Source organism: Anguilla anguilla, chromosome 14, assembly GCF_013347855.1.
Source record: "Anguilla anguilla isolate fAngAng1 chromosome 14, fAngAng1.pri, whole genome shotgun sequence".
NCBI classification, from domain to species: Eukaryota; Metazoa; Chordata; class Actinopteri; order Anguilliformes; family Anguillidae; genus Anguilla; species Anguilla anguilla.
The window spans coordinates 40436479-40451339 of NC_049214.1; the positions used below are offsets into that span (position 1 = coordinate 40436479).

The window sequence follows — 14861 nt, forward strand, 5'->3', positions numbered from 1 at the left end:
TTTTTTCACAGCAATAAGGTCTCCTCGTATGCCTCATTGTAATTTGGGCAATCCCAAAACCTGTGTTTACACCCATTGCCGACCTGGGGTCCTGATGCAGGCGAGGGGATGTGATAACAGCTGCACTACAGAAACTGTGCCTTCTCAAGTTTTTGCCTAATTGCTTTTCGTGCTAAGGTACATAAGCCGTGCAAAGTGAAAGGATTCAAGCATGTTTTCCTGCAGAAAGAAATTTCAGATAAATACTATTATTTTTTCATTTATGTAACGTAGTCGCGATTGCATTTGCACGCAAAGGTTATTCAAGTAGCAAATGGTGAGCTAGTCTATGAAAATAACAATGGAGATGCAAGGACTTTGCTTGAAAACTGAGAAGAGACAAGTCTTTCATTGAAATACTTTTGAAAGGTTGTTTCTTAAACTGAGGATAATATCGATTTCTATTAAAGAGACGGTTTGAGTGGCATATAGTATTCGGGCAAATAACCATTAAACAGATTGTTAGTTGGAGACGCATGTGGGACTGCTGAGCATATTTGGAAAACATTAGAGAAGACGTTACTTTTTCAACATGCTTCAATTGTTCTGAGAACTACATTGAGCCGTATGGGGGATTATCCGCCATGAAGTTCAACACAGATGCCTCAAGTTGTTCTGTGCAATCCCAAAAGGCATGTTTCCGCCCAGTTTCGAACTGTGGACCTTTCGCATGTGAGGCGAACGTGATAACCGCTACACTACGGAAACAAGTCCTCGGGAGGGTTTTCCGTCACTTCGTCGAAAGCTCTTGACTTAAAGGTTATTCGGGCTAAGGAAAGAAAACTGCACAATCTTATAGGACTGAAGTACTTTTTCCCGTGCAAAAAAAATCTCCGAAATGGCTGTGTCCGCGAAGTTTCTGTAGTGTAGTGGTTATCACGTTTGCCTAACACGCAAAAGGTCCTCGGTTCGAAACCGAGCAGAAACAGCTTTTACGCTACATGTTCAAACGCAGTTGCGAGAACCAAGAACTAGTACGAGTGGATAAACACAAAGGTTCAGGTTGAAAGCCGTGCGCCAGAAGATTGGAGCAAAAAGGATATGCAAGGACCCTGCTTGAAAGCTGAGACATAACGAGCCTTGCGTTGAACTTTTTGTGGAATGTTTCTTCGAAGAGTACGGAAAACATCGATAGGAATTACAAATATTGTTCTCTTGGCATCAAGTACTGCGGACAATTGTCATGAGAAAGCGTGTTTCAAGTAGAGACTCATGCTGGGCTGTTGAGCATATTTGGAGACAAGGAGGGAGGACATTCCGTTATCAAGGAGCTCAAACTGCTCCGAGACCTACATCGAGACAAGGACTTTTTTCACAGCAATAAGGTCTCCTCGTATGCCTCATTGTAATTTGGGCAATCCCAAAACCTGTGTTTACACCTATTGCCGACCTGGGGTCCTGATGCAGGCGAGGGGATGTGATAACAGCTGCACTACAGAAACTGTGCCTTCTCAAGTTTTTGCCTAATTGCTTTTCGTGCTAAGGTACATAAGCCGTGCAAAGTGAAAGGATTCAAGCATGTTTTCCTGCAGAAAGAAATTTCAGATAAATACTATTATTTTTTCATTCATGTAACGTAGTCGCGATTGCATTTGCACGCAAAGGTTATTCAAGTAGCAAATGGTGAGCTAGTCTATGAAAATAACAATGGAGATGCAAGGACTTTGCTTGAAAACTGAGAAGAGACAAGTCTTTCATTGAAATACTTTTGAAAGGTTGTTTCTTAAACTGAGGATAATATCGATTTCTATTAAAGAGACGGTTTGAGTGGCATATAGTATTCGGGCAAATAACCATTAAACAGATTGTTAGTTGGAGACGCATGTGGGACTGCTGAGCATATTTGGAAAACATTAGAGAAGACGTTACTTTTTCAACATGCTTCAATTGTTCTGAGAACTACATTGAGCCGTATGGGGGATTATCGGCCATGAAGTTCAACACAGATGCCTCAAGTTGTTCTGTGCAATCCCAAAAGGCATGTTTCCGCCCAGTTTCGAACTGGGGACCTTTCGCGTGTGAGGCGAACGTGATAACCGCTACACTACGGAAACAAGTTCTCGGGAGGGTTTTCCGTCACTTCGTCGAAAGCTCTTGACTTAAAGGTTATTCGGGCTAAGGAAAGAAAACTGCACAATCTTATAGGACTGAAGTACTTTTTCCCGTGCAAAAAAAATCTCCGAAATGGCTGTGTCCGCGAAGTTTCTGTAGTGTAGTGGTTATCACGTTTGCCTAACACGCAAAAGGTCCTCGGTTCGAAACCGAGCAGAAACAGCTTTTACGCTACATGTTCAAACGCAGTTGCGAGAACCAAGAACTAGTACGAGTGGATAAACACAAAGGTTCAGGTTGAAAGCCGTGCGCCAGAAGATTGGAGCAAAAAGGATATGCAAGGACCCTGCTTGAAAGCTGAGACATAACGAGCCTTGCGTTGAACTTTTTGTGGAATGTTTCTTCCAAGAGTACGGAAAACATCGATAGGAATTACAAATATTGTTCTCTTGGCATCAAGTACTGCGGACAATTGTCATGAGAAAGCGTGTTTCAAGTAGAGACTCATGCTGGGCTGTTGAGCATATTTGGAGACAAGGAGGGAGGACATTCCGTTATCAAGGAGCTCAAACTGCTCCGAGACCTACATCGAGACAAGGACTTTTTTCACAGCAATAAGGTCTCCTCGTATGCCTCATTGTAATTTGGGCAATCCCAAAACCTGTGTTTACACCCATTGCCGACCTGGGGTCCTGATGCAGGCGAGGGGATGTGATAACAGCTGCACTACAGAAACTGTGCCTTCTCAAGTTTTTGCCTAATTGCTTTTCGTGCTAAGGTACATAAGCCGTGCAAAGTGAAAGGATTCAAGCATGTTTTCCTGCAGAAAGAAATTTCAGATAAATACTATTATTTTTTCATTCATGTAACGTAGTCGCGATTGCATTTGCACGCAAAGGTTATTCAAGTAGCAAATGGTGAGCTAGTCTATGAAAATAACAATGGAGATGCAAGGACTTTGCTTGAAAACTGAGAAGAGACAAGTCTTTCATTGAAATACTTTTGAAAGGTTGTTTCTTAAACTGAGGATAATATCGATTTCTATTAAAGAGACGGTTTGAGTGGCATATAGTATTCGGGCAAATAACCATTAAACAGATTGTTAGTTGGAGACGCATGTGGGACTGCTGAGCATATTTGGAAAACATTAGAGAAGACGTTACTTTTTCAACATGCTTCAATTGTTCTGAGAACTACATTGAGCCGTATGGGGGATTATCGGCCATGAAGTTCAACACAGATGCCTCAAGTTGTTCTGTGCAATCCCAAAAGGCATGTTTCCGCCCAGTTTCGAACTGGGGACCTTTCGCGTGTGAGGCGAACGTGATAACCGCTACACTACGGAAACAAGTTCTCGGGAGGGTTTTCCGTCACTTCGTCGAAAGCTCTTGACTTAAAGGTTATTCGGGCTAAGGAAAGAAAACTGCACAATCTTATAGGACTGAAGTACTTTTTCCCGTGCAAAAAAAATCTCCGAAATGGCTGTGTCCGCGAAGTTTCTGTAGTGTAGTGGTTATCACGTTTGCCTAACACGCAAAAGGTCCTCGGTTCGAAACCGAGCAGAAACAGCTTTTACGCTACATGTTCAAACGCAGTTGCGAGAACCAAGAACTAGTACGAGTGGATAAACACAAAGGTTCAGGTTGAAAGCCGTGCGCCAGAAGATTGGAGCAAAAAGGATATGCAAGGACCCTGCTTGAAAGCTGAGACATAACGAGCCTTGCGTTGAACTTTTTGTGGAATGTTTCTTCGAAGAGTACGGAAAACATCGATAGGAATTACAAATATTGTTCTCTTGGCATCAAGTACTGCGGACAATTGTCATGAGAAAGCGTGTTTCAAGTAGAGACTCATGCTGGGCTGTTGAGCATATTTGGAGACAAGGAGGGAGGACATTCCGTTATCAAGGAGCTCAAACTGCTCCGAGACCTACATCGAGACAAGGACTTTTTTCACAGCAATAAGGTCTCCTCGTATGCCTCATTGTAATTTGGGCAATCCCAAAACCTGTGTTTACACCCATTGCCGACCTGGGGTCCTGATGCAGGCGAGGGGATGTGATAACAGCTGCACTACAGAAACTGTGCCTTCTCAAGTTTTTGCCTAATTGCTTTTCGTGCTAAGGTACATAAGCCGTGCAAAGTGAAAGGATTCAAGCATGTTTTCCTGCAGAAAGAAATTTCAGATAAATACTATTATTTTTTCATTCATGTAACGTAGTCGCGATTGCATTTGCACGCAAAGGTTATTCAAGTAGCAAATGGTGAGCTAGTCTATGAAAATAACAATGGAGATGCAAGGACTTTGCTTGAAAACTGAGAAGAGACAAGTCTTTCATTGAAATACTTTTGAAAGGTTGTTTCTTAAACTGAGGATAATATCGATTTCTATTAAAGAGACGGTTTGAGTGGCATATAGTATTCGGGCAAATAACCATTAAACAGATTGTTAGTTGGAGACGCATGTGGGACTGCTGAGCATATTTGGAAAACATTAGAGAAGACGTTACTTTTTCAACATGCTTCAATTGTTCTGAGAACTACATTGAGCCGTATGGGGGATTATCGGCCATGAAGTTCAACACAGATGCCTCAAGTTGTTCTGTGCAATCCCAAAAGGCATGTTTCCGCCCAGTTTCGAACTGGGGACCTTTCGCGTGTGAGGCGAACGTGATAACCGCTACACTACGGAAACAAGTTCTCGGGAGGGTTTTCCGTCACTTCGTCGAAAGCTCTTGACTTAAAGGTTATTCGGGCTAAGGAAAGAAAACTGCACAATCTTATAGGACTGAAGTACTTTTTCCCGTGCAAAAAAAATCTCCGAAATGGCTGTGTCCGCGAAGTTTCTGTAGTGTAGTGGTTATCACGTTTGCCTAACACGCAAAAGGTCCTCGGTTCGAAACCGAGCAGAAACAGCTTTTACGCTACATGTTCAAACGCAGTTGCGAGAACCAAGAACTAGTACGAGTGGATAAACACAAAGGTTCAGGTTGAAAGCCGTGCGCCAGAAGATTGGAGCAAAAAGGATATGCAAGGACCCTGCTTGAAAGCTGAGACATAACGAGCCTTGCGTTGAACTTTTTGTGGAATGTTTCTTCGAAGAGTACGGAAAACATCGATAGGAATTACAAATATTGTTCTCTTGGCATCAAGTACTGCGGACAATTGTCATGAGAAAGCGTGTTTCAAGTAGAGACTCATGCTGGGCTGTTGAGCATATTTGGAGACAAGGAGGGAGGACATTCCGTTATCAAGGAGCTCAAACTGCTCCGAGACCTACATCGAGACAAGGACTTTTTTCACAGCAATAAGGTCTCCTCGTATGCCTCATTGTAATTTGGGCAATCCCAAAACCTGTGTTTACACCCATTGCCGACCTGGGGTCCTGATGCAGGCGAGGGGATGTGATAACAGCTGCACTACAGAAACTGTGCCTTCTCAAGTTTTTGCCTAATTGCTTTTCGTGCTAAGGTACATAAGCCGTGCAAAGTGAAAGGATTCAAGCATGTTTTCCTGCAGAAAGAAATTTCAGATAAATACTATTATTTTTTCATTCATGTAACGTAGTCGCGATTGCATTTGCACGCAAAGGTTATTCAAGTAGCAAATGGTGAGCTAGTCTATGAAAATAACAATGGAGATGCAAGGACTTTGCTTGAAAACTGAGAAGAGACAAGTCTTTCATTGAAATACTTTTGAAAGGTTGTTTCTTAAACTGAGGATAATATCGATTTCTATTAAAGAGACGGTTTGAGTGGCATATAGTATTCGGGCAAATAACCATTAAACAGATTGTTAGTTGGAGACGCATGTGGGACTGCTGAGCATATTTGGAAAACATTAGAGAAGACGTTACTTTTTCAACATGCTTCAATTGTTCTGAGAACTACATTGAGCCGTATGGGGGATTATCGGCCATGAAGTTCAACACAGATGCCTCAAGTTGTTCTGTGCAATCCCAAAAGGCATGTTTCCGCCCAGTTTCGAACTGGGGACCTTTCGCGTGTGAGGCGAACGTGATAACCGCTACACTACGGAAACAAGTTCTCGGGAGGGTTTTCCGTCACTTCGTCGAAAGCTCTTGACTTAAAGGTTATTCGGGCTAAGGAAAGAAAACTGCACAATCTTATAGGACTGAAGTACTTTTTCCCGTGCAAAAAAAATCTCCGAAATGGCTGTGTCCGCGAAGTTTCTGTAGTGTAGTGGTTATCACGTTTGCCTAACACGCAAAAGGTCCTCGGTTCGAAACCGAGCAGAAACAGCTTTTACGCTACATGTTCAAACGCAGTTGCGAGAACCAAGAACTAGTACGAGTGGATAAACACAAAGGTTCAGGTTGAAAGCCGTGCGCCAGAAGATTGGAGCAAAAAGGATATGCAAGGACCCTGCTTGAAAGCTGAGACATAACGAGCCTTGCGTTGAACTTTTTGTGGAATGTTTCTTCGAAGAGTACGGAAAACATCGATAGGAATTACAAATATTGTTCTCTTGGCATCAAGTACTGCGGACAATTGTCATGAGAAAGCGTGTTTCAAGTAGAGACTCATGCTGGGCTGTTGAGCATATTTGGAGACAAGGAGGGAGGACATTCCGTTATCAAGGAGCTCAAACTGCTCCGAGACCTACATCGAGACAAGGACTTTTTTCACAGCAATAAGGTCTCCTCGTATGCCTCATTGTAATTTGGGCAATCCCAAAACCTGTGTTTACACCCATTGCCGACCTGGGGTCCTGATGCAGGCGAGGGGATGTGATAACAGCTGCACTACAGAAACTGTGCCTTCTCAAGTTTTTGCCTAATTGCTTTTCGTGCTAAGGTACATAAGCCGTGCAAAGTGAAAGGATTCAAGCATGTTTTCCTGCAGAAAGAAATTTCAGATAAATACTATTATTTTTTCATTCATGTAACGTAGTCGCGATTGCATTTGCACGCAAAGGTTATTCAAGTAGCAAATGGTGAGCTAGTCTATGAAAATAACAATGGAGATGCAAGGACTTTGCTTGAAAACTGAGAAGAGACAAGTCTTTCATTGAAATACTTTTGAAAGGTTGTTTCTTAAACTGAGGATAATATCGATTTCTATTAAAGAGACGGTTTGAGTGGCATATAGTATTCGGGCAAATAACCATTAAACAGATTGTTAGTTGGAGACGCATGTGGGACTGCTGAGCATATTTGGAAAACATTAGAGAAGACGTTACTTTTTCAACATGCTTCAATTGTTCTGAGAACTACATTGAGCCGTATGGGGGATTATCGGCCATGAAGTTCAACACAGATGCCTCAAGTTGTTCTGTGCAATCCCAAAAGGCATGTTTCCGCCCAGTTTCGAACTGGGGACCTTTCGCGTGTGAGGCGAACGTGATAACCGCTACACTACGGAAACAAGTTCTCGGGAGGGTTTTCCGTCACTTCGTCGAAAGCTCTTGACTTAAAGGTTATTCGGGCTAAGGAAAGAAAACTGCACAATCTTATAGGACTGAAGTACTTTTTCCCGTGCAAAAAAAATCTCCGAAATGGCTGTGTCCGCGAAGTTTCTGTAGTGTAGTGGTTATCACGTTTGCCTAACACGCAAAAGGTCCTCGGTTCGAAACCGAGCAGAAACAGCTTTTACGCTACATGTTCAAACGCAGTTGCGAGAACCAAGAACTAGTACGAGTGGATAAACACAAAGGTTCAGGTTGAAAGCCGTGCGCCAGAAGATTGGAGCAAAAAGGATATGCAAGGACCCTGCTTGAAAGCTGAGACATAACGAGCCTTGCGTTGAACTTTTTGTGGAATGTTTCTTCGAAGAGTACGGAAAACATCGATAGGAATTACAAATATTGTTCTCTTGGCATCAAGTACTGCGGACAATTGTCATGAGAAAGCGTGTTTCAAGTAGAGACTCATGCTGGGCTGTTGAGCATATTTGGAGACAAGGAGGGAGGACATTCCGTTATCAAGGAGCTCAAACTGCTCCGAGACCTACATCGAGACAAGGACTTTTTTCACAGCAATAAGGTCTCCTCGTATGCCTCATTGTAATTTGGGCAATCCCAAAACCTGTGTTTACACCCATTGCCGACCTGGGGTCCTGATGCAGGCGAGGGGATGTGATAACAGCTGCACTACAGAAACTGTGCCTTCTCAAGTTTTTGCCTAATTGCTTTTCGTGCTAAGGTACATAAGCCGTGCAAAGTGAAAGGATTCAAGCATGTTTTCCTGCAGAAAGAAATTTCAGATAAATACTATTATTTTTTCATTCATGTAACGTAGTCGCGATTGCATTTGCACGCAAAGGTTATTCAAGTAGCAAATGGTGAGCTAGTCTATGAAAATAACAATGGAGATGCAAGGACTTTGCTTGAAAACTGAGAAGAGACAAGTCTTTCATTGAAATACTTTTGAAAGGTTGTTTCTTAAACTGAGGATAATATCGATTTCTATTAAAGAGACGGTTTGAGTGGCATATAGTATTCGGGCAAATAACCATTAAACAGATTGTTAGTTGGAGACGCATGTGGGACTGCTGAGCATATTTGGAAAACATTAGAGAAGACGTTACTTTTTCAACATGCTTCAATTGTTCTGAGAACTACATTGAGCCGTATGGGGGATTATCGGCCATGAAGTTCAACACAGATGCCTCAAGTTGTTCTGTGCAATCCCAAAAGGCATGTTTCCGCCCAGTTTCGAACTGGGGACCTTTCGCGTGTGAGGCGAACGTGATAACCGCTACACTACGGAAACAAGTTCTCGGGAGGGTTTTCCGTCACTTCGTCGAAAGCTCTTGACTTAAAGGTTATTCGGGCTAAGGAAAGAAAACTGCACAATCTTATAGGACTGAAGTACTTTTTCCCGTGCAAAAAAAATCTCCGAAATGGCTGTGTCCGCGAAGTTTCTGTAGTGTAGTGGTTATCACGTTTGCCTAACACGCAAAAGGTCCTCGGTTCGAAACCGAGCAGAAACAGCTTTTACGCTACATGTTCAAACGCAGTTGCGAGAACCAAGAACTAGTACGAGTGGATAAACACAAAGGTTCAGGTTGAAAGCCGTGCGCCAGAAGATTGGAGCAAAAAGGATATGCAAGGACCCTGCTTGAAAGCTGAGACATAACGAGCCTTGCGTTGAACTTTTTGTGGAATGTTTCTTCGAAGAGTACGGAAAACATCGATAGGAATTACAAATATTGTTCTCTTGGCATCAAGTACTGCGGACAATTGTCATGAGAAAGCGTGTTTCAAGTAGAGACTCATGCTGGGCTGTTGAGCATATTTGGAGACAAGGAGGGAGGACATTCCGTTATCAAGGAGCTCAAACTGCTCCGAGACCTACATCGAGACAAGGACTTTTTTCACAGCAATAAGGTCTCCTCGTATGCCTCATTGTAATTTGGGCAATCCCAAAACCTGTGTTTACACCCATTGCCGACCTGGGGTCCTGATGCAGGCGAGGGGATGTGATAACAGCTGCACTACAGAAACTGTGCCTTCTCAAGTTTTTGCCTAATTGCTTTTCGTGCTAAGGTACATAAGCCGTGCAAAGTGAAAGGATTCAAGCATGTTTTCCTGCAGAAAGAAATTTCAGATAAATACTATTATTTTTTCATTCATGTAACGTAGTCGCGATTGCATTTGCACGCAAAGGTTATTCAAGTAGCAAATGGTGAGCTAGTCTATGAAAATAACAATGGAGATGCAAGGACTTTGCTTGAAAACTGAGAAGAGACAAGTCTTTCATTGAAATACTTTTGAAAGGTTGTTTCTTAAACTGAGGATAATATCGATTTCTATTAAAGAGACGGTTTGAGTGGCATATAGTATTCGGGCAAATAACCATTAAACAGATTGTTAGTTGGAGACGCATGTGGGACTGCTGAGCATATTTGGAAAACATTAGAGAAGACGTTACTTTTTCAACATGCTTCAATTGTTCTGAGAACTACATTGAGCCGTATGGGGGATTATCGGCCATGAAGTTCAACACAGATGCCTCAAGTTGTTCTGTGCAATCCCAAAAGGCATGTTTCCGCCCAGTTTCGAACTGGGGACCTTTCGCGTGTGAGGCGAACGTGATAACCGCTACACTACGGAAACAAGTTCTCGGGAGGGTTTTCCGTCACTTCGTCGAAAGCTCTTGACTTAAAGGTTATTCGGGCTAAGGAAAGAAAACTGCACAATCTTATAGGACTGAAGTACTTTTTCCCGTGCAAAAAAAATCTCCGAAATGGCTGTGTCCGCGAAGTTTCTGTAGTGTAGTGGTTATCACGTTTGCCTAACACGCAAAAGGTCCTCGGTTCGAAACCGAGCAGAAACAGCTTTTACGCTACATGTTCAAACGCAGTTGCGAGAACCAAGAACTAGTACGAGTGGATAAACACAAAGGTTCAGGTTGAAAGCCGTGCGCCAGAAGATTGGAGCAAAAAGGATATGCAAGGACCCTGCTTGAAAGCTGAGACATAACGAGCCTTGCGTTGAACTTTTTGTGGAATGTTTCTTCGAAGAGTACGGAAAACATCGATAGGAATTACAAATATTGTTCTCTTGGCATCAAGTACTGCGGACAATTGTCATGAGAAAGCGTGTTTCAAGTAGAGACTCATGCTGGGCTGTTGAGCATATTTGGAGACAAGGAGGGAGGACATTCCGTTATCAAGGAGCTCAAACTGCTCCGAGACCTACATCGAGACAAGGACTTTTTTCACAGCAATAAGGTCTCCTCGTATGCCTCATTGTAATTTGGGCAATCCCAAAACCTGTGTTTACACCCATTGCCGACCTGGGGTCCTGATGCAGGCGAGGGGATGTGATAACAGCTGCACTACAGAAACTGTGCCTTCTCAAGTTTTTGCCTAATTGCTTTTCGTGCTAAGGTACATAAGCCGTGCAAAGTGAAAGGATTCAAGCATGTTTTCCTGCAGAAAGAAATTTCAGATAAATACTATTATTTTTTCATTCATGTAACGTAGTCGCGATTGCATTTGCACGCAAAGGTTATTCAAGTAGCAAATGGTGAGCTAGTCTATGAAAATAACAATGGAGATGCAAGGACTTTGCTTGAAAACTGAGAAGAGACAAGTCTTTCATTGAAATACTTTTGAAAGGTTGTTTCTTAAACTGAGGATAATATCGATTTCTATTAAAGAGACGGTTTGAGTGGCATATAGTATTCGGGCAAATAACCATTAAACAGATTGTTAGTTGGAGACGCATGTGGGACTGCTGAGCATATTTGGAAAACATTAGAGAAGACGTTACTTTTTCAACATGCTTCAATTGTTCTGAGAACTACATTGAGCCGTATGGGGGATTATCGGCCATGAAGTTCAACACAGATGCCTCAAGTTGTTCTGTGCAATCCCAAAAGGCATGTTTCCGCCCAGTTTCGAACTGGGGACCTTTCGCGTGTGAGGCGAACGTGATAACCGCTACACTACGGAAACAAGTTCTCGGGAGGGTTTTCCGTCACTTCGTCGAAAGCTCTTGACTTAAAGGTTATTCGGGCTAAGGAAAGAAAACTGCACAATCTTATAGGACTGAAGTACTTTTTCCCGTGCAAAAAAAATCTCCGAAATGGCTGTGTCCGCGAAGTTTCTGTAGTGTAGTGGTTATCACGTTTGCCTAACACGCAAAAGGTCCTCGGTTCGAAACCGAGCAGAAACAGCTTTTACGCTACATGTTCAAACGCAGTTGCGAGAACCAAGAACTAGTACGAGTGGATAAACACAAAGGTTCAGGTTGAAAGCCGTGCGCCAGAAGATTGGAGCAAAAAGGATATGCAAGGACCCTGCTTGAAAGCTGAGACATAACGAGCCTTGCGTTGAACTTTTTGTGGAATGTTTCTTCGAAGAGTACGGAAAACATCGATAGGAATTACAAATATTGTTCTCTTGGCATCAAGTACTGCGGACAATTGTCATGAGAAAGCGTGTTTCAAGTAGAGACTCATGCTGGGCTGTTGAGCATATTTGGAGACAAGGAGGGAGGACATTCCGTTATCAAGGAGCTCAAACTGCTCCGAGACCTACATCGAGACAAGGACTTTTTTCACAGCAATAAGGTCTCCTCGTATGCCTCATTGTAATTTGGGCAATCCCAAAACCTGTGTTTACACCCATTGCCGACCTGGGGTCCTGATGCAGGCGAGGGGATGTGATAACAGCTGCACTACAGAAACTGTGCCTTCTCAAGTTTTTGCCTAATTGCTTTTCGTGCTAAGGTACATAAGCCGTGCAAAGTGAAAGGATTCAAGCATGTTTTCCTGCAGAAAGAAATTTCAGATAAATACTATTATTTTTTCATTCATGTAACGTAGTCGCGATTGCATTTGCACGCAAAGGTTATTCAAGTAGCAAATGGTGAGCTAGTCTATGAAAATAACAATGGAGATGCAAGGACTTTGCTTGAAAACTGAGAAGAGACAAGTCTTTCATTGAAATACTTTTGAAAGGTTGTTTCTTAAACTGAGGATAATATCGATTTCTATTAAAGAGACGGTTTGAGTGGCATATAGTATTCGGGCAAATAACCATTAAACAGATTGTTAGTTGGAGACGCATGTGGGACTGCTGAGCATATTTGGAAAACATTAGAGAAGACGTTACTTTTTCAACATGCTTCAATTGTTCTGAGAACTACATTGAGCCGTATGGGGGATTATCGGCCATGAAGTTCAACACAGATGCCTCAAGTTGTTCTGTGCAATCCCAAAAGGCATGTTTCCGCCCAGTTTCGAACTGGGGACCTTTCGCGTGTGAGGCGAACGTGATAACCGCTACACTACGGAAACAAGTTCTCGGGAGGGTTTTCCGTCACTTCGTCGAAAGCTCTTGACTTAAAGGTTATTCGGGCTAAGGAAAGAAAACTGCACAATCTTATAGGACTGAAGTACTTTTTCCCGTGCAAAAAAAATCTCCGAAATGGCTGTGTCCGCGAAGTTTCTGTAGTGTAGTGGTTATCACGTTTGCCTAACACGCAAAAGGTCCTCGGTTCGAAACCGAGCAGAAACAGCTTTTACGCTACATGTTCAAACGCAGTTGCGAGAACCAAGAACTAGTACGAGTGGATAAACACAAAGGTTCAGGTTGAAAGCCGTGCGCCAGAAGATTGGAGCAAAAAGGATATGCAAGGACCCTGCTTGAAAGCTGAGACATAACGAGCCTTGCGTTGAACTTTTTGTGGAATGTTTCTTCGAAGAGTACGGAAAACATCGATAGGAATTACAAATATTGTTCTCTTGGCATCAAGTACTGCGGACAATTGTCATGAGAAAGCGTGTTTCAAGTAGAGACTCATGCTGGGCTGTTGAGCATATTTGGAGACAAGGAGGGAGGACATTCCGTTATCAAGGAGCTCAAACTGCTCCGAGACCTACATCGAGACAAGGACTTTTTTCACAGCAATAAGGTCTCCTCGTATGCCTCATTGTAATTTGGGCAATCCCAAAACCTGTGTTTACACCCATTGCCGACCTGGGGTCCTGATGCAGGCGAGGGGATGTGATAACAGCTGCACTACAGAAACTGTGCCTTCTCAAGTTTTTGCCTAATTGCTTTTCGTGCTAAGGTACATAAGCCGTGCAAAGTGAAAGGATTCAAGCATGTTTTCCTGCAGAAAGAAATTTCAGATAAATACTATTATTTTTTCATTCATGTAACGTAGTCGCGATTGCATTTGCACGCAAAGGTTATTCAAGTAGCAAATGGTGAGCTAGTCTATGAAAATAACAATGGAGATGCAAGGACTTTGCTTGAAAACTGAGAAGAGACAAGTCTTTCATTGAAATACTTTTGAAAGGTTGTTTCTTAAACTGAGGATAATATCGATTTCTATTAAAGAGACGGTTTGAGTGGCATATAGTATTCGGGCAAATAACCATTAAACAGATTGTTAGTTGGAGACGCATGTGGGACTGCTGAGCATATTTGGAAAACATTAGAGAAGACGTTACTTTTTCAACATGCTTCAATTGTTCTGAGAACTACATTGAGCCGTATGGGGGATTATCGGCCATGAAGTTCAACACAGATGCCTCAAGTTGTTCTGTGCAATCCCAAAAGGCATGTTTCCGCCCAGTTTCGAACTGGGGACCTTTCGCGTGTGAGGCGAACGTGATAACCGCTACACTACGGAAACAAGTTCTCGGGAGGGTTTTCCGTCACTTCGTCGAAAGCTCTTGACTTAAAGGTTATTCGGGCTAAGGAAAGAAAACTGCACAATCTTATAGGACTGAAGTACTTTTTCCCGTGCAAAAAAAATCTCCGAAATGGCTGTGTCCGCGAAGTTTCTGTAGTGTAGTGGTTATCACGTTTGCCTAACACGCAAAAGGTCCTCGGTTCGAAACCGAGCAGAAACAGCTTTTACGCTACATGTTCAAACGCAGTTGCGAGAACCAAGAACTAGTACGAGTGGATAAACACAAAGGTTCAGGTTGAAAGCCGTGCGCCAGAAGATTGGAGCAAAAAGGATATGCAAGGACCCTGCTTGAAAGCTGAGACATAACGAGCCTTGCGTTGAACTTTTTGTGGAATGTTTCTTCGAAGAGTACGGAAAACATCGATAGGAATTACAAATATTGTTCTCTTGGCATCAAGTACTGCGGACAATTGTCATGAGAAAGCGTGTTTCAAGTAGAGACTCATGCTGGGCTGTTGAGCATATTTGGAGACAAGGAGGGAGGACATTCCGTTATCAAGGAGCTCAAACTGCTCCGAGACCTACATCGAGACAAGGACTTTTTTCACAGCAATAAGGTCTCCTCGTATGCCTCATTGTAATTTGGGCAATCCC

General features: G+C 42.8%; 22 non-coding genes across 22 annotated transcripts; 11 read left to right on the plus strand and 11 right to left on the minus strand.

Annotated features, from left to right (window-relative positions):
* Window positions 1–674: 674 nt before the first annotated feature.
* On the minus strand, window positions 675–747 carry trnav-cac. The gene has a single exon. It is a non-coding gene; the product is annotated as a tRNA-Val (tRNA).
* Window positions 748–894: 147 nt separating this feature from the next.
* On the plus strand, window positions 895–967 carry trnav-aac. Its single transcript has one exon. It is a non-coding gene; the product is annotated as a tRNA-Val (tRNA).
* A 1053-nt stretch (window positions 968–2020) lies between these two features.
* Window positions 2021–2093, minus strand: trnav-cac. Its single transcript has one exon. It is a non-coding gene; the product is annotated as a tRNA-Val (tRNA).
* A 147-nt stretch (window positions 2094–2240) lies between these two features.
* On the plus strand, window positions 2241–2313 carry trnav-aac. Its single transcript has one exon. It is a non-coding gene; the product is annotated as a tRNA-Val (tRNA).
* A 1053-nt stretch (window positions 2314–3366) lies between these two features.
* trnav-cac lies at window positions 3367–3439 on the minus strand. Its single transcript has one exon. It is a non-coding gene; the product is annotated as a tRNA-Val (tRNA).
* Window positions 3440–3586: 147 nt separating this feature from the next.
* trnav-aac lies at window positions 3587–3659 on the plus strand. The gene has a single exon. It is a non-coding gene; the product is annotated as a tRNA-Val (tRNA).
* Window positions 3660–4712: 1053 nt separating this feature from the next.
* Window positions 4713–4785, minus strand: trnav-cac. The gene has a single exon. It is a non-coding gene; the product is annotated as a tRNA-Val (tRNA).
* A 147-nt stretch (window positions 4786–4932) lies between these two features.
* Window positions 4933–5005, plus strand: trnav-aac. Its single transcript has one exon. It is a non-coding gene; the product is annotated as a tRNA-Val (tRNA).
* Window positions 5006–6058: 1053 nt separating this feature from the next.
* On the minus strand, window positions 6059–6131 carry trnav-cac. Its single transcript has one exon. It is a non-coding gene; the product is annotated as a tRNA-Val (tRNA).
* A 147-nt stretch (window positions 6132–6278) lies between these two features.
* Window positions 6279–6351, plus strand: trnav-aac. Its single transcript has one exon. It is a non-coding gene; the product is annotated as a tRNA-Val (tRNA).
* A 1053-nt stretch (window positions 6352–7404) lies between these two features.
* Window positions 7405–7477, minus strand: trnav-cac. The gene has a single exon. It is a non-coding gene; the product is annotated as a tRNA-Val (tRNA).
* Window positions 7478–7624: 147 nt separating this feature from the next.
* Window positions 7625–7697, plus strand: trnav-aac. The gene has a single exon. It is a non-coding gene; the product is annotated as a tRNA-Val (tRNA).
* Window positions 7698–8750: 1053 nt separating this feature from the next.
* Window positions 8751–8823, minus strand: trnav-cac. Its single transcript has one exon. It is a non-coding gene; the product is annotated as a tRNA-Val (tRNA).
* A 147-nt stretch (window positions 8824–8970) lies between these two features.
* trnav-aac lies at window positions 8971–9043 on the plus strand. Its single transcript has one exon. It is a non-coding gene; the product is annotated as a tRNA-Val (tRNA).
* Window positions 9044–10096: 1053 nt separating this feature from the next.
* trnav-cac lies at window positions 10097–10169 on the minus strand. The gene has a single exon. It is a non-coding gene; the product is annotated as a tRNA-Val (tRNA).
* A 147-nt stretch (window positions 10170–10316) lies between these two features.
* Window positions 10317–10389, plus strand: trnav-aac. The gene has a single exon. It is a non-coding gene; the product is annotated as a tRNA-Val (tRNA).
* A 1053-nt stretch (window positions 10390–11442) lies between these two features.
* On the minus strand, window positions 11443–11515 carry trnav-cac. The gene has a single exon. It is a non-coding gene; the product is annotated as a tRNA-Val (tRNA).
* A 147-nt stretch (window positions 11516–11662) lies between these two features.
* trnav-aac lies at window positions 11663–11735 on the plus strand. Its single transcript has one exon. It is a non-coding gene; the product is annotated as a tRNA-Val (tRNA).
* Window positions 11736–12788: 1053 nt separating this feature from the next.
* trnav-cac lies at window positions 12789–12861 on the minus strand. Its single transcript has one exon. It is a non-coding gene; the product is annotated as a tRNA-Val (tRNA).
* Window positions 12862–13008: 147 nt separating this feature from the next.
* On the plus strand, window positions 13009–13081 carry trnav-aac. The gene has a single exon. It is a non-coding gene; the product is annotated as a tRNA-Val (tRNA).
* A 1053-nt stretch (window positions 13082–14134) lies between these two features.
* trnav-cac lies at window positions 14135–14207 on the minus strand. Its single transcript has one exon. It is a non-coding gene; the product is annotated as a tRNA-Val (tRNA).
* A 147-nt stretch (window positions 14208–14354) lies between these two features.
* Window positions 14355–14427, plus strand: trnav-aac. The gene has a single exon. It is a non-coding gene; the product is annotated as a tRNA-Val (tRNA).
* The last annotated feature ends 434 nt before the right edge of the window (window positions 14428–14861 follow it).